The 19,316-nt window shown below is 40.0% G+C and overlaps 1 pseudogene; it reads left to right on the top strand.

Moving 5' to 3' along the window:
- Positions 1–4,361: 4,361 nt before the first annotated feature.
- On the top strand, positions 4,362–7,190 carry LOC117484240 (annotated as a pseudogene).
- The last annotated feature ends 12,126 nt before the right edge of the window (positions 7,191–19,316 follow it).

The raw sequence follows: 19,316 nt of genomic DNA, 5'->3' as shown, positions 1-19,316 counted from the left end.
AACAAAAGGATACCCAAAATCTAAATATTGGATTGTTCTTTCTTAGTAAGATCCCATTTTCATTACAAATGTGGTCTTACCTTGACTTGAAGATGAAGTCCATGCTATCCTTCTGGACAACAATCTCTATTACTTTTTTGTAAAAGTCCTCCTTATCTTCCAGTAGTTTCAAAAGTCTAGTTTGTTGTTACGTCTACCGTCTCTGCGTAGAATTACAGTAGCAACAAGAACCTGTGGGCTCACGTGCGCCCCCTTCAGTGCGGCAGAGGTTATGGCTGCCTCCCCTGGTGCATTTTCATTGCCGTTGAGACCAGCGAGCCTAAATATCATATATACGTGAAATAAGTTATTTAGAGACTATGGATGGCGAGGATAAATGTAATAAAGGGATCTACATACATTACATTGGTGACCTACAGTGAGATGGTAACAGGCATGTGCTTAGGGCCCGCTTTCCAGCCAGTTTCTGTGGGGTGACGCATTCTGAGGTGAGGCAGATCTCATCTGTGCCTCACCTCACCCCACAGTAACTGGCTTGAGCGCGCTCACAAAATAAGTGCCCGCGCTAAATTAGTGCCCGTGCTCCAGCAAGTTACTGTGGGCTTACGAGAGGCAGAGCACGTGCCTGCCTCACTTGTCATCGCTCCCGTAGCGGAGCTCGGCAAATTTGCTGATTTTGACTATAAAAAGCGATTAGAATCATACATAAATCACACTTACAACACAGATCAGTGGAGACATTTTATTATTATTACTATTTCGTTTTTCTTTAGTTGTTTTTCCGTTACATTGGAGTATGACAGGTGAGGCTCTGCCTCCCCTGCCTCCACTGACTGCACGTCGCTGGTCTGTACAGATCAACAAAACATGAATGATAGTTTAAAAACATAATAAAATGACACCATAGACCACAATAATAATGTGATAGTGTGTACAAATTAAGGATCCAGGGGGATGTCAAAATGCTTCCTGCATGGTTTTCATGAACTGCAACACTAACATGTTATTTAAAATCCAAAGTAACAAGCAATGAAACAAATATATGCACATTTTAAACATGTGAAAACACCCTCTCTCTCCATCAGCCTCATGCCAGTAGCTTTGCCGATATCTGTGTTGATAGGTAATAGATTAAGAGCTGTAAATCAGCTTAGAAACAGGAAGTGCTCAAACGTTTGTGTGAGGTTATCAAATTTAGCAGTGATTCCATGTCAGCCACAGCTTGTCACAATTTTTTTTACTGATAGTGTATTTAACAAACTTAAACTAGCTTTATTAAATGTCAGGTCTTTGGCAGGAAAAACATTTTTAATCAATGATTTTATCACTGAGCACAATCTCGATTTTATGTTTTTAACGGAAACTTGGATTGAACAAAATAACAGTGCAGCTGTTCTTATCGAATCAACCCCTCCCAACTTTAGTTTTATGAGTCAGGAAAGAATGCATAAGAAAGGAGGTGGAGTTGCTATTTTGTTCAATGATTCCATTCAATGCAGGAAGACATCTTATGGGGACTTTGCTTCTTTTGAATATGTGGCCCTTCAGCTGAAATGCTCCTCTCGAGCTCTGTTCCTAAATATCTATAGACCACCCAAATACTGTGCAAGCTTTTTTGATGATTTTACTGAACTGCTGTCGATAGTGTGTATTGACTTTGACCGTCTAGTCATTGTTGGTGATTTTAACATCCATGTTGACAACCCCCAGGACAGAGGGGCTAAAGAACTGTTTTGTGTTCTTGATAACTATGGACTGACTCAGCATGTGGCGGAGCCCACGCACAATAAGGGGCACACTCTGGACTTAATTATCTCAAAGGGTCTGAATATCTCAAAGGTTGATGTTGCACTGTCTGATCATTCCTGTGTTTTCTTTGAGAGCTCTATTTCTGTTCACAAAAATGTTCAGAAAGAGGTAACCACAAAGCAATATTTAACTGAAAATACTAGGGAAATGTTTACTCATAATTTTTCATCCACACTTGCCCCTGCTAACATCTCAGTAAATGAGCTAGTAGATCATTTTAATTCAAAAATTAAAAATGTTATAGATACCATTGCTCCAACTAAGGTAAAGGAAGTGATTGGCAAGAAAATATCTCCATGGAGAAAGGCCATGACCGTGAGAACAGAAAAAAGAGAGTGTCAAAAAGCTGAACGTAGGTGGCGAAAAACAAATCTCCAGGTTCACTTTGAAATCTATAAAGAGAGACTTGGCCTTTATAATTTGGAATTGAAAAACGCACGACAGTCTTTCTTCTCTGACATCATTACCAAAAATAAAAACAACGCACGTGCCTTGTTTGCTACCGTCGACAGACTAACTAACCCCCCAGTGTCAGTAGCCTCTGAATTTCTATCCACCAGGGCGTGCAATGATTTTGCCTCCTTCTTCACTGACAAAATTCAGAAAATTAGACAAGCAGTCAGTGCCTCTGCATCAGGTACAGCAAATGTGTTGTCCCTATGTCCACCTAATATCAATTCAAACACCATGACACAATTCCATCAGATTAATGGTAAAAACTTAGAGGACATTATTCAACTTCTGAAATCCTCCTCCTGCTGCCTTGATATTATTCCAACAGGATTTTTCAATGATGTTTTTCCTTGCATGGCCTCAGATCTACTTCATATAGTAAACACATCTCTTCACTCAAGTATTTTTCCAGAGGCCCTGAAAACTGCAGTCATTAAACCGCTCTTAAAAAAGAATAATCTAGATGCTTCAGTAATGAACAATTACAGGCCAATATCAAACCTGCCATTTCTAGGTAAAATCATTGAAAAAGTTGTATTTCAACAGTTGAGTAACTTCTTGCATTTAAATAACTGTTTGGATGTGTTCCAGTCAGGATTTCGTCCAAACCACAGCACTGAGACTGCTCTTGTAAAGGTCTTCAATGACATCCACTTAAACACAGACAGTGGCAGAACTTCAGTGTTAGTATTATTAGATCTCAGTGCTGCGTTTGACACTGTTGACCACAACATATTACTAGACCGACTAGAAAACTGGGTGGGACTTTCGGCAACAGTTCTAAATTGGTTTGAGTCCTACTTAAAGGACAGAAAAAACTTTGTTTCTATAGGTAAATATACATCTGAGTTGACAAATATGACATGTGGGGTACCTCAAGGCTCCATCTTGGGGCCTCTTCTCTTTAACATCTACATGCTACCACTGGCTCAGATAATGAAAAACAACAAAATAAGTTACCATAGCTATGCGGATGACACACAAATTTACGTAACAATTTCACCAGGAGATTATGCTCCAATTCAAACACTGAGTAAGTGCATTGAACAAATCAATGACTGGATGTGTCAGAACTTTCTCCAATTAAACAAAGATAAAACTGAGGTAATGGTTTTTGGAGCCAAGGCAGAACGTATAAAAGTTAGCGCTGAGCTTCAGTCTGCAATGTTCAAAACAACAGATAGAGCCAGAAATCTAGGTGTAGTCATGGACTCTGACCTGAGTTTCAACAGTCACATTAAAACAGTTACTAAATCAGCCTACTATCACCTAAAGAACATATCTAGGATTAAAAGACTAATGTCACAGCAGGATTTGGAAAAACTTGTCCATGCTTTTATCTTCAGTAGACTTGACTACTGCAATGGTGTCTTTACAGGTCTCACTAAAAAATCTATTAGAAAGCTGCAGCTAATTCAGAACGCCGCTGCTCGAGTCCTCACTAACACTAAGAAAGTGGATCACATCACTCCTGTTCTGAAGTCCTTACACTGGCTTCCTGTGTGTCAAAGAATAGATTTCAAAATACTGCTGCTGGTTTATAAAGCTTTGAATGGTTTAGGCCCAAAATACATGTCTGACCTACTGCTAAATTATGAACCAACCAGAACTCTCAGGTCTTCAGGGACTGGTCAGCTTTCTGTCCCTAGAGTCAGAACTAAACATGGAGAAGCAGCATTCAGTTATTATGCTCCAAATATCTGGAACAAACTCCCAGAAACCTGCAGGTCCGCTGCAACTCTTACTACTTTTAAATCCAGGCTGAAGACTTTTCTTTTTGCCGCTGCTTTTAATTGAACTATTCACATCTTAAACTGCACTGTAACTTTTAACTTTTATTCATGTATTTTTTCTTTTAATGTTTATTTTATTATCTTTTCTTTTTAATGATTTTAAATGCCATTTTCATAATGTCTTCCATTTTTGTAAAGCACTTTGAATTGCCTTGTGTTGAAAGGTGCTATATAAATAAACTTGCCTTGCCTTGCCTTGAGTTCAGGGTGTGCAGCCAATTAAGCTGATGGGTGTCTGATTGGACGCAGGTGTGCTGCTCTGATGAGGATAATGATCGGCTAGAGTTTAAAAAGCTCCACCGCTCACACTGAACCATACTGTGAGTCAGTCAGGAAGACAGAGAGCAGCCGACCAGTTTCCTGTCATCAGTTTCACTTATGGAGGCCTTTCATTTTCAGGTTATCCTCCTTGTAGGACTCTGTGTAAGCTCCTCTTTTGCTTTCCCGCCCACACACGATGCTTCATTCCAGAGCCTTGCGAACACAGGCAGGTCAGAACTCGGGCAGCAGCAGCAGAAGTCTCCGGCTGAGGAACCGCAGCAGGTGAATACCATCAGAGTGACCTGTCATCCAGACTCTTTGGAGATTGTTATCAAAGCCGACATGTTTGCGGTTGGAGTTCCTGTTGATGGAGACGAGATACGCCTTGGAGTAGAGAACAACAACCAGTACTGCAGAGCTACAGCGTCTTCAGCAGATGAGTACAGTATCAGTGTTGGACTTGTGGAGTGCGGCACCAGACACTGGGTAACTTTTTAAATATATTTAATTTCAAATATGATTCATTATAGCTTCTAGTTTTAAACACGTCTACTCTCCACAGGTAACTGAGGACTCTCTGATCTACACAAACCTCCTCATATACTCTCCTGAGGCTTCTCCATATGGTGTTGTTCGAATGGAGGAGGCTGTAATTCCACTTGAATGTCATTACGAAAGGTTTTAGTTTTTAAAGCTCACATTGTAAAAATCTTTGAATGATGTCGGTCTTTTTTTAAATGCATGTTTTCTGTTTCTTAGGAAGTACAGTTTGTCCAGTTCTTCACTCATGCCTACCTGGATCCCCTTCATGTCGACCCAGGCTGCAGTGGAAATGTTGGAGTTTAACTTGAGAATCATGACAAGTGGGTTTTGGTAATTTTCTCATGTTATGAGTTGTCATGTCTCTATTTGCACTTAGTACTTTTTTCTGTCCGTGTGCAGGTGACTGGCAGTACAAAAGAAGCTCTAATGTGTTTCATCTCGGTGAGCCCATCAGCATCGAGGCCTCGGTCAGACTTGGGCATCACATGGGGCTCCGAGTGTTTGTGAGCAGCTGCGTGGCTACACTGAGCCCTGACATGCACTCTCGCCCCAGGCATGCCTTCATTGAAAATGGGTAAGGCTGCAAATTGCTAAATGGCAAAAAGGAAAGTCTTTTTCTGACCCTAGAGGGAGCTGTTTAATGTGTAAGGCTCTTCAAGTGGTTTAATTCAGACGCAAGCAATGCTGACTCGAGTGACCGGTTAATAAAAGATCAGTCCTTTAGTGGCGTCTTCAAGTTAGCCATTAGCTAAGGCTAGCTGCAGTTTGCTTTTAATCTTTGGTATTCTAGTTCTTCCTTTCTGTACCACTATAGGCAAATGCACAGGTCAGATTTGTGCAGTTCTGACTCTAAATAACTACTTTCAGAACTTTCCTATATGACTAGAAATGTTAGTGTTGCATTGTGGGTAATGTAGACTCTGGTTATAGTAGTCAATGAGTGCTAATTTAGTGTTGCTCTTTTTGTTTTTCCTCATAGGTGCTTTGTTGACTCTCAGCTTCCAGGCTCAAGGTCTCAATTCTTAGCCAGGACACAGGATGACAAGCTCCACATGTCCATTGATGCCTTCAGATTTTATAATGAGGACAGAGGGGAGGTGAGGCTCTATTCAATTGCCTTAAACATGATTGTGTGTGCATGTTTCCCAACACCTGCTTTTCTCATAGCTCTACATCACATGTCACCTGAATGCTGTGGCAATAAATAACGCAGATGCACCAAACAAGGCGTGCACTTTTGTGAATGGAAGGTAAGTGAGATCCTAAAATATTTCAAATTACACACAAAAAACAAACTATTGGTGCTGAATGTTTTTTTTGTATTCATCAGATGGAGGTCCGCTGATGGTAATGACTACTTATGTGGGCAATGCAAAAGACCAATTGGAGTTGAGCAAACTCCCAGTAAGCCCAGCAGCCCGAGCAAGTTTAGGCCTCGAGGGTTTGTGAAGCCAGAAGAGCGTGAACCCCTCTGGAGGAGCGGACTGAAGACCAGTCCAGGTGGGGAGCTTGTAGAAACTTGTATGATGAATATTGGCTGCAGATGTCGTCATGATCAATTGTTTGTGACTCATGTTTTTGCATAGGTTTTAGACATGATGATGGCTGGGTAACTGAATTAACATGCATTGTGCTGGTTTGTGTTAGTGTGGGAACATCAGGCCAGAGTGGGTCCGATGATGGTCTTGCCAACCAAGCAGAAAAGCCGGCCCATACCTGCAGAGGAGCGTTCTTCCATTCTTGATCAAATCGGCAGATCTACAATGTAGGGCAGCCAGTGGAGGAGTGGAATAAACGGAGTTGGTAAGTCAATACCGGTATTCAATTATTCTCTGTTCATTTGAAGCCTTTAACAATCTCTAAATTGAGATTAAAATGGCCCATAATGAAATCTTAATGTTGAATTGTTTTTCTGTCAAAGATCAGAGGAAAGGACTGCTTCCTGATTCATCATTGACCCAAAACCAGGTGGACTTTCTGATTTTAGCTTCTGAGCAGAATGAAGACAAAAGTGGAACAGAAAAATGTGAAAAGTCTTAACCCTTTTTTTAAATTTTTCTACAATGCACCTTTTACATTAACACATTTATTCTGCGACTACAGATGAAGATGCTGAGGAAGTTCCTGAACTTCTAGAAGAAACCTCTCCTGAGGCCCACCTGCAGTTGAAGGCAGTAGTGCTGAACAGTACCAACACAGCGGCGCTCGATGAAGTCTTCCAAACTGCTGCGGTTAATGTGGCTGTGCCCCCACTGTCCAACACCACTGCAACAGAATCTGACCTTTCTGAAACAATGGACTCAAAGAGATAATAAATTATTCAAATTTTAATTTGTTTGCTTTTTAATGTTGCAATACACAAGGAAAACTGATGACCTGCTCACAGCTAAAAACAATTAACAATTGTTTCCTAATTAGCCAAAGTATTCCATATAACGGTAAAGATTTAGGGGGGACCCAAAATTGCAATTTGACATCCATGTTCCATGTCTTTTCTTGTGCTTGTCTGATGCTAAAAATGGTACTACAACATGGCATTTATTTTCTGGGGTGTCATTTGCTTTAGTTGCAACAGCTGTATAAAGGTGATGTATTGGAGGTCAGCCAGTTTATATTTGAACTTCAGTTGCTGCAACAAAGCCTTTGTACATGAGTAGCCCCTTTTAAAAGGGGAGTTACCATGGGGGCCCTGGCAATATAATGACCTGAACATTAAGATATAAACATGGTCTCATAACTTTGTGTCCAGGCCCATTGGGTTTTTTGACTGGAGACTGAATTCTAATAGAGTACCCAGACCTCTACTAGGGTAGTCAATATGTTTTAGAGGTACAATTTGATGGTTTACAAAGTCCTGAGTTGTTACTTTAGCTTAGCAAATCTATTCACTCCTGTTTTTGGGGACTGATTTAAAAAAAGTGACATGAATCTTTAGATGAGTATAGTTACAGACATGGGCGTAATTCTCTCCTGGGGGACTGAGAGAGATCACGTCAACTCGGTGAGCTAAAGGACTCTGAGGGATTAGGTTGTAAACTGTAGTCTCAGTGGGTCTCAAACGGTTTGGTCATCTATGTAAACAAATATTTCCATATGTAATATTAGTTGTATATAAAATAAGTTAAGAAATCCTTCCAATGTGTACTATAGGTCAGTACAAAAATAAAAAACACAGTTTGAAAGGGGAGTGATTAGTCAAATATGCATAAATAAAAAGAAAGAATGCAGACTAGGTAAAATAAAGATATAGAGAGGAGTTTATCAATGATGTGTTATTGCTTGTGAGCATATTATAATGGTTTTTTGATTATTGAAATATATACAGTTCTGTTTCATTTGATTGTTGAGAGCTGTATCCATACATCTCTTCATGTGGCCCTCAAAGTGCACCAGATTGATGCTTTAGCTTCAATTTAAAGACAAAAATCTTCCCGGGGGTGCATGCCCCCGGACCCCCCAACAGGAGGTAAGGTCATCTCAAATAAAACAGGTTTACATGGATAGGATACTAGATAAGTGTGCACACTCATTATATACACTACACATTTTTCTTGGATTTGTTAACACTATAGTCCTTAATATATTTGTAGAAAGGCAGGAAATTGAGAAAATGTTTCATTGCGGAGGACCCCCTGTTTTGTGTCCCCCCCACTTCTCAAACCAAAGTTACACCCTTGGTTACAGATGCCATTATTTCAAGCCATCTGGGAAAAAAAACTGAAGCAAGACTTTAACCTCTTAAGGACGAAGGTCCCCCCCAGTGGACCCCCCCCCCACCGTTTTTTTTCGAGACTGTGTCTCAGGGCTTCTTAACATTAATGAAACCATTAATGTGTAGCACCAGAATAACGGGAAGAATCTCAGCTAACTGAAGATATGAACCATTTTTACCAAAACAAGGGTAATACTAAGCAGAAAAATGCTAACTCACTTAGCACAGAACTCAAGATAAAGATACCCTTATTACTTATCGTAACTGCACATACAATATCCGATTAAAGCTGAGACTCCACAGATTATATAGGTATAGTATCATCACTGAGCGATCCGAACTCGCGACAGCGGAAGCAAACACAGACATCACAAAACGTACCTTTACGGGAGATCGTCTCACCGTAGCTGTCTATCTGATCAAAGGACGTGTTCAATGGCATTAAAACGAGAAAAAAAGCGGCTGAATCGGTTGATCCATAGGTTAATAATGTATCTGTAGCTTGAAAAATGTTTTATAATCCATAATTCCATTTTTATGTAAAAAATCGGAGAAAAAAAGTTAGCTGCTAATGGTAGCCAACAGAGTGTATGCAGCTTCCGGTTTTGGCCACGCATCACTCTCACTCCTTATTTGTTAATGTGTTGGTGTGTGTAGAACTTTCCCTCAATTCCATTGGCTCTAGCGGTTATAAAGAGATTTCATTCATCAAAATCGACCAAGGGGGGCCAGAGATATGGAAAATCCACCCAAATGACCCCAGAAGTGGGTTTCTTTTGCTAAATCTCTCTAAAAAGGTCAAATTGCACTTGTTTTGCATCAATCTTGATACAGGGTACTTATTATATGTTGTACTGGATTCCTAAAGCTTTTAGTCTACTAACCCATCATCCAAGGGTAGTTTTCACTATAAGTACAAAATAATTTTTGGACGGACACTATAATTTACAGTTTTTTTAATATGTTCAATCGGAATTTTCTTTAAAATAAAAAACATCTACAGTATATTGATTCTGACTTTTCTACATCCAACTCACAGGTTTATCATTACTTTGAGAACAAAGATTATTAATTTAACCAATTTAGAAGGGAAGATATGGTCATTTGTTCTGGGAATGTCATTTTCAAGCCTGAGACCTGAAAAACAGGCTCAGGGTGGAACAGGTTAAAATATTGGCTCAATGTAATGGTAGCCATGACATCACACATTTGTTTTTAGACTAAAAGGCCATGTGGAAGATGAAACTTCCTGGGATGTTTTTTGGTCCCTGCAACAAAGTGCCTGTTGGGACTCAAAGCCAGAAACCAGTGAAGCTGTAAATGTGTAAGTTTTTGTTTCACTTTACAGTGGACTGGAACTGAATCGTACTCGTATACCACATTAAAACCTACATGCACAAAATAAACTGAATGATGTTGAATAAAATGGGGCTGCATTTTAAATTGCTCTCCATTAACTGTAGTATATAATATTTCAACATTGATTGATGCATAAGGAAGGAAGCATCAGTGTAACTACTAGATGTAAACCCACATGTCAGGTGTGGGCCAATCACATGCAGGTATTTCGGTGTGACTGCAGCTTTAATTCTCATCAGTTAATGAGTAATTGCTTCCAGCTGTCCTCTCCATGTGATTAGTCTGCACTGGGAAGTATTTGACATTGAGAGTTTGAACCTTCTGCATCTTATTTAAATTCAGTATGGTTTAGATTTCCTAAATTATCACTTGTTCTACTGGTAGTGTTGTGTTTGCTTAGGCTCTGTGGCACTGCTGTCACTTTTTGCTTTTGGTTTTGCAGACGCCATTCGAACTTTGAGAGATGGACCAATGATCGATGCTGAAGGAAGGGAATATAAAACTGCTGCATTAGGGTTTGACACAGAAAATCAAATCAGTGAACCACAATTCAATGAGGGATCCACTATCAGTGTACAATGCACAGAAGTGTCCATAATCATTGCGGTAAAGGCTGACCTCTTTAAAAATGGACGCCTTTTGTCTCCATGGGATTTTTTTTTGGGAGAAGTCAAGCATTCACAGAGCAGTCAGTGTCGACCTGTTGCTGCTGGTGACTCTGAATATGTATTTGAAGCTGGACTACAAGACTGTGGCTCCAAAGTGACTGGAAGTTGTTGATGATTAATAGAAGATGGTGGATATGTAACTGTGGTTGCAGGTTGGGTAGGTAATTTTGGAGAAACCAGCTCGAGTGCGCTAGAATTTGAAAATACACAGCCGGAAAAAATCTGCCACTTCCTTACAGAGCCCCTCCTCCAACACACACGAACGCGCACATGACCAATGAGGGCACGAGATAAGTTTGTGCACAGATGGAAGGCTGACAGGCAGGTAGGCCATCCAGTTATTTTAGCTGGGCCGGCTAAAATGATTGGTCGTGCTTTTTACAGCACCACGGCTTCCACAGATTACATTTTTTTTATGGATTTTTTGTCAAAGCACTTAAGATATTCATTGCTATCGGGATGTTAAGAGCATTCCATGGAATATAACAAAAAGTGTATCTCGAGCCGGTTTCTAAAACGTACCTACCCCAGCTTTAAAGGTAGGGTAGGTAAGTTTGAGAAACAGGCTCGAGATACACTTTTTGTTATATTCCATGGAATGCTCTTAACATCCCGATAGCAATGAATATCTTAAAGGAGAGGTGTCATGCTTTTCCGGTTATTACCCGTCCCCTTGTGTGTTATGAAGGTTTTTATGCATGTAAACGGTGTGCAGAGTCAAAACCCTCAAAGTACACCCTGTAGCGAGTAAAACTCTAACACAGAAAATACCTCTCCAAAACGCCTCGTTGGAGATACGTCATTGTCCATTTGATTCTTCCGGGTACGACATGATGTCATGCGGTACCCGGAACAAAATGGACCAATCCGGAAGAGCTATGGCCACACCCAGCGGCGCTGGCCGCACCCTCTGCCAGCCTAACATTTACTGTTGGAAGCTCTGGTTCAGTTCACAATCGATCCAGTCATGCCAATGCCAAGGACCTGTTTCCTGAAATGTGAGGGGAAATCTGAGCTGTTTGTCCTACCGACGGAAGAACCACGACGAAGTCAGTGGTTGAAATTTCTGTTTAACACTGTTCCTTCAGAGGTTCGAAGAACGTTACTGTGTGCGCGGCATTTCACAGATGAAAGCTTCCAAAACATTGCCCAGTTTGAGGCCGGATATGCACAGCATTTGAAACTGAAGGACGATGCTATTCCCAGTTTGTTTGGACCGTTTGGAGCAGGGGAAGATTCGGGTACACAACCTGTAAGTTTGCATTGTTATTTGTGTATTTATCAAACAAGGTATCTACCACGACTGTTTAAATGTGTAAACGTGTTTCGGACTGCTAAGCCATTGACACAGTGCTAACTAAGTTGCTAGCGTTTCCATATATCAACTCCAATATCAGCAGATGGCCTTGCATACATGTATCTCATAGCAGGAGAATGTCTGCATTCACACACGAAATACTCATAGACAGTATACTCCGGGTGATTTACCGTACGGTCAGTCGCGAAACGTAATTACATTATAGCTGGCGTTCCTAGCGTGTATGCTACCGAGCTAAACAACAGAGCTAGACATGAGTTTGCTCGGGAAAACATTGTTGTTATGCCAGCTACAATGAATGTAGCAGACTACCCGTATAAGATTGCAATTGTAAACATGTTCTTGATAGCCTAATATGAACCACTATCTGTTGTTCATAGTATAGTATAGTATAGTATAGTATAGTAGCCTATAGCATATTACACTGAACAACTAGCAAACGTAGGTTAGCATATTAGCTGGCAAGCTAACTGTGTTGATTAGATAGATAGATACACACTCCTACCACAACTACTACTAACGAATCTAAAACAACTAAGTTTCTCTAATATTTTGTGATTTGCATTTGATTTCGTCCAGCCAGATCAGGAAACTCCAGGCGTATCTGGCGGACAACACACACACGGGATGACCCACTCTGATGCCTCGTCCTAAAAAGCCCCGGCAGCCGCTTACAAAGCTGCGATAGGCAAGATGCCGAAAACACCTATAAGGGGAGGAATGGATGATATACAGTGTATATATGTATATTTACGCATGTTCATTTTGTACATTTCTAAAAATAAAGTTTGATGGAAATACTTAGTAGGCCTATCCTTTCTTCCCTGAATTATTTGCTCCTATAACTTATCATTCATATATAGCAAACCATGATTTGATTTCTCATCAAACAGTAGTAGTTTATTACAGGTAAAAATAACTTACTCTTCTATAACAACAGTTGTAGGTACAGTTCGGTTAGTTAGTGTATAAAATATACGGCTGTACCGAGGCCATTATAAGACTGTTGTTCCGCTGAGAGCGAGCCGAAAAAAGCGCTGTTAGACATGGGTGGAGCCTCTCTGGTGGTTGACTAATCAGAACAGAGTGGCCGAGCTGACCAATCGGAGCACACTAGGCTCACAGGGAGGGGGGGGCAAGAGACAGACATAGACGCCTGTTTATCGACGGCTGTGTCGCCGCTCTGTCTCCTGACCCGAGATCAGCCCCCAGATACTACTTTATCGAAAACCATGGGTAAGAGAAGCTCAGAATACAGTATGATACTGATAATTGGCTCTTAAATTGCATTCAAATTTTAATTTTCTTTTCGTCAGGTGCTTCAATGATGCCAAAGAGGAAGGATCAAATGCACTTTTCAATCCCAGAACAAGATCTTCTTCTCTTCAGCTGCAGCTCGATGCCTTCCTGTTTCCCCAGGACACAAGGAACTCAGTGAGCCACTTCTATAACCTGAATGATTTTGTCATATTTGGAAATGCTTCGAGGTTGTATAATGACATTTCTTTGGTCTCTCTTAAACAGCGTCCAGTAGTTTTTGGAGTCTCTTGTTCTCCTCTTTGGAAAGAGACAGCTCCTCCTCGTACTCTGCTATCGTTTTTTCAAACAAAGCAAATATATCTTCAGCAGCAGCAGTGAGTTGCTGCTTCTTCAACGACAGCAGCATTTGGATTTATTAGATTTTTATCACTTGCCAGCTGAAAGCGACCTCTGAAATGCGGAAGAGCAGCCCCGTCAACAAGGCCTGCAATTATATAAATTCAAGGTGCTTTTATTACTTATTTTGTGAATTGTTGCTCCTTACTTTAATATTGCAAAAGGTTTGTCAGTGTATCATTTACAAAGGCTCATCAGGTTAACAATTCTTTATAAGCTAAAACTGGTTCAAATGTTTGCTATTAATATTTCTTGCTGCTTAAGTAATCAAGTTACTTAATTAAGGAAACATGTAAATATAAGGATAAATACTTTCTAAAATGAATGTTCCATGCTGTCTCTGTACAGCCAGATCAATGTAACAGCGATGCTTACCTCAGCATTTGAACTGAAACAGTACACATGTGAGAGGAATGTGCTAAATGTAAGCTTTAAGAATATTTTAGAATGTTGACGCTGCCCATGGAGTATATGTATACAAATAAATGGCTATTATTTCAACATTGGATTTGGGTGTAAATGCCCTCAACTCAAAGCTAAAGGAAAACAATGATTGTTTCTGTATACTAATCATCAGATGGATAAATGTCGATGGCAGTGATGATGTGTGTCGATGTTGCGACGATACATGCTCCAGCAACTCTCCCACCGGTCAAACAAACCTCGGAAGTCTGATCCCTGAAGGTAAACTGTAAATCCTACAGTTGTATAACTTTCATAATCTGTGATCTGTCTGTGAAAACTGTCCCAACTAAATATGATTTGTCTCTCTCTTTCATTTTTATTCATGTTTCAGATTTGGTGGCACGTGAAACTGTTACTCTGGGCCCTTTGATGGTTTTGCCATACAAATAGGCGAAGCATAACAATCCAGACAATAAAGGATTAAATATTTGTCTATCAATCTCACCCTCCCTGACCAAACTTCAGCGTAATACTTATAGCTTAATACTAGCAAAACGATTATTTTAATGATTGTTTAGTAAGGAATGTTTATACAACATAAACATTAAAGAAACAATGATGTTTAGTCTTTACTGTTAATACCTAACATGGCTCTAAACAAAGCCACACAACTGGTCTGATGAAACATCCCCGTAAATAAAAACAGATTACACTGTATGAACATTAAATGTTGCTGTCAGGATAGACACGTATCAGTGTTTGAAAGAGGAAAATAAAATGTGAATTTCTCTTACCTTCAAAAAGCTGAATGAAAATAAGAATGCATGCCAAGCTCGTCTTCATGGCCTTTTCACTTATGAACTCACTAATAAATACTAAAGCTGACTCACATTGTACTCTTTCCTTCAGTCTTTGTGAGGTTTTGTGGACAGCCTCACTTTATTTATTGTTCTTCACCTCTGAGCAGGAAGGGGAAATCAAAGCAAGAACAGCCGTTGAAACGCTGCAGTTGGTTTTGCACACACTGATGTTTAACTGAATTTGAAATAAAACTCAGGATGTTATGCATCAGACTTTAAAACTTGTATCTACTAGATTAACACCACTAATGTGTACAGTTACACAAACAAACCCTTCTCAAAACGTTTTTCTCAGTATTTCTTAGCAATATAAACATTGCTCCCCATGAAGTACTTTATATATAACACTTTTTTATAGTATCCTAGTAAGTCTTCTTATAGCGATCCTGTTATTGATATTATCAAGTGAGAAAAGAAGATATATCACTTTCATGATGTATCAACGGATATGTCTGGTGTCTGCAAGATGAGTGTGAAAGTGCAGGTCAGGAGGAGAGTCATCAGCAGCAAAGGTGTGGATATATTAGTTATTGTCCTGTAAGCATGTACGCCGGCACAGTCCGATTCAGAAGCTCTCATAAATAATAAATATATATTTTTATTTTTAAAAAAGTGCTATTCACATACAAGACAATACAATGTGTCCAAATATAAAGGAGATAATAATAGGAAAGAGTGAAAGGGTCAATAACCCTTGATAAGAATGGGTTCGCCCGATATGTCAGTGATTAGAGCCGGCAGCCCATATGCAGTCACCGCTGCCTAGTAAACCAGTTTGAATCCTGAACCAGCCGAACATTTCTGGCATGTCCTCCCCTCTGTCTCCCCCTTTCAACTCTAACATCTCCAATAACGGCCCTCTGGCCCAAAAAAAACTAAAAAGTATGAACGGAAAAACAAAATGGATCAATCTAAAATAACATAAAATATTTAGGCAACAGTACAGGGTGAACCTCTGAAATGGATAATTAAGAATATAGTTTTGAACTTTATATGTTGTAAGTCATTTTAAATTAATTGGGATGATTTTAAGTATTTGGAGGTTTTTTCAATATTTTCTTTGTTTGAACTGCATGGATTGATTTTTACATGACATGTCTTATGTTTAAAAAATATAGATCAAATTGTATTTATGTAGCTCAAAATCACAAGTTTTACATTTTTATTTGATTTGATTTGATTTAGTCTGTACCAGTGACGTGCGGTGAGGTTCATGGCTGGTGAGGCACTGACTCACTGAGTCAGATTTACAAATATTATATTTTGACCTTAATCGAAATATTCTGTTATTTTCAAAAGCTTTTTTAGTCTGATGCTTCGATTCATTTTAAACAGACCGTTCAACAAAAGGATACCCAAAATCTAAATATTGGATTGTTCTTTCTTAGTAAGATCCCATTTTCATTACAAATGTGGTCTTACCTTGACTTGAAGATGAAGTCCATGCTATCCTTCTGGACAACAATCTCTATTACTTTTTTGTAAAAGTCCTCCTTATCTTCCTGTAGTTTCAAAAGTCTAGTTTGTTGTTACGTCTACCGTCTCTGCGTAGAATTACAGTAGCAACAAGAACCTGTGGGCTCACGTGCGCCCCCTTCAGTGCGGCAGAGGTTATGGCTGCCTCCCCTGGTGCATTTTCATTGCCGTTGAGACCAGCGAGCCTAAATATCATATATACGTGAAATAAGTTATTTAGAGACTATGGATGGCGAGGATAAATGTAATAAAGGGATCTACATATATTACATTGGTGACCTACAGTGAGATGGTAACAGGCATGTGCTTAGGGCCTGCTTTCCAGCCAGTTTCTGTGGGGTGACGCATTCTGAGGTGAGGCAGATCTCATCTGTGCCTCACCTCACCCCACAGTAACTGGCTTGAGCGCGCTCACAAAATAAGTGCCCGCGCTAAATTAGTGCCCGTGCTCCAGCAAGTTTGTGGGTGTTTCTCAATCGCGAGTACGCTTGCTTGGTAGCACATGAGTAGTGTTACCAATCCCGCTTCAATCACATTAGTATGCATAAAAAAGTGACAGGTCACACCTTCTAAGTCCCGCCCCCTAATTATGCTAATGAGCCCCCCTTTGATATGCTAATGAGCCCCTTTGTTCGAGGTGTTATCGCGTACAGGTGTTACATCCTCCCGGTAGCCCCCACCCCTCTCAGCCCCCACCCCCCCTTAGCCCCCACCCCTTCTCAGCCCACCCCCTCCCCCTCACATACAGGTGTTACATCCGCCCTGTAGCCCCCACCCCTCTCAGCCCCCACCCCTCTCAACCCACCCCCTCCTCTCCCCTTACAGTAGGCGTCACATCCTCCCTGTCGCCCCCCACCCCTGAAGATAGTGAGGGGGTGGAGTCAGTCATAAAAATAGAAATCTATGCAAAACTAGATAAAAGCCAGTCATTTGAGCTTTGAAACAAATTGATATGATTCGATATTAAACCAACTAATTATAGTAGATTAATTAACTATTCAAACGTGTACAGTAATTTACAATAACACGGGAATAATAAACGGGTCAGCAACAGCGGGTCTCCCCCGTCAGATTAGACTTTACTAGATTAGACTTTACTAGCGTTTATACCCATATCGATCAGATCTAGCTAGTTCTAGCTAATGATATGACTACCTGCTTATTAAAAGACACCTAAACAATAAGCGTCACTATGCAACGGGGTGAGGCCACAAAGTATAGTACAGCATTATGCATTTTGTTTACATGCCCACCGGAACCCCGAGGCATTACCAACAGATCAACGCGCAATCAACCCATACAGGACATCTCTTGCTACACATTATGTGTAGACATTATAATTGACTATTCTTGTCTGTCACATACTCTTTTGTCTGTCACACACTATTCTTGTATGTCACATAAGTGGCGCAACTGATGCGGTATTACGCTAAAGGGGGCCAGTCAAGAAACGGGTGCAGTATCTGTGCCGGGTTCAGACCCTCCGTCTGAGGCTCTTCATGAAAAATGGAGTCTGGGTGTGTGAGACTGTCTCCCCTCATACCCCCTCCCACCCCCTCCCCTCCCCCCTGCCTGTCACCTCCTGATCTTGCGATCAGCTGTTAATTCTCATTCACTAAGTCACCTAAAACTTTTATTGGAATTGGGTTTTCTTTAGAGCTGTTTTCAGTGAGACAATGCAGTTTCTGATCATTTTAAGTTTCAAGTTTCAAGGCTTTATGGCATATGCCCATTAGCTACAGTGTAGATATGTCAATGAAAAACATAGGTCACAGGCTCCTCCAACAGTGCACATAAAACAGATAAAATACTGCAATTTGTGCGTAATTCTCTCACAAAGGAACTGTAAGATACACGTTTATGTATGGAAAACTATATAACTTGGTAAAATATTCATTCATTTGTAATGAATTGAGTTTTCTTCAAGAATCAAACTCTAAATGGAGAGTTTGTGATTTTAACACTGTTTCGATGAAACAATGCAGTTTTGATAACTTGACTTGACTAACATTACTTTTTTAAATATATGTTTTTTAGATGCTTTACTTTTTGATTTCTTTCATATTATTTTAACACAACATTACTTTTTTCATATTTTTCAACATACATATATATAACATATATATATATATTTTTTTTTCTCTCCATTATATTTTTGAATATACAGTGATTTTTATCAAAATACAACATGCAACTATTACATTATACAATATTACGACTTTTTGCGATATTTTCAACACAATATACCTTTTTTTTTGTAGGGCTTCAGGATATTTGGCATGTCATGCCTAAAACCGGTGTCATCTTTCCTGAAACTGACGTGCTGTCCGTTTTACAAACAAGTTATCTTTCTGCTTCTTCCCCCTATGAATTTTCCTCCCCCGTCCCTCTTACTACAGCCATCACAACAGCAACCAAGTCAGATCTGTGAAATTAAACACCTCTTCCCAAAGCGTGACTTCCCTATTGAGGGAGTGGGGCAGTGGGGCCTAACCCGCTTTGGCCAAATATACTAACATGCAGAACATATGGTATGTGTGAAAAAAGACTAACCATCTATCCAGTTCAAGCTGTCTTTAAGATGTGACATTGCGCTCTGACTTTTCCCCGTAAAATCGTGACAAACTATTACTTATTAAATTTGACCTCATGCTGCTTGGTTGAAAATGATAGATGAGCATTTACCAACAGATCAACGCGCAATCAACCCATACAGGAGATCTCTTTCTACACATTATGTGTTATCACTATAATATCATGTCATTATTTAATGTTGTTTTGTTTGTGTGTGTGTGTACAACGAAGTCTCTTTGAGAGGAAAATTATAATTTAAAGATCTTAATACCCCCTTATTGTTTAATTACTTCACACAACTATTAAAGAATCCCTATATGAAGTTACATGAGGCTACATTTACTGGTGTGCTTCCCTAGATGATGTAAATAGTCTAAGTGTCATGTTAGGGGGGCATTACGGACCTCAGGAGTCCGCCCTTGGAGGCTT

The sequence above is a fragment of the Trematomus bernacchii genome, unplaced genomic scaffold (assembly GCF_902827165.1).
Source record: "Trematomus bernacchii unplaced genomic scaffold, fTreBer1.1, whole genome shotgun sequence".
Taxonomy (NCBI): domain Eukaryota; kingdom Metazoa; phylum Chordata; class Actinopteri; order Perciformes; family Nototheniidae; genus Trematomus; species Trematomus bernacchii.
Note: the sequence above shows the minus strand (reverse complement) of the source record. Positions and strands in the feature narration are given on the sequence as shown.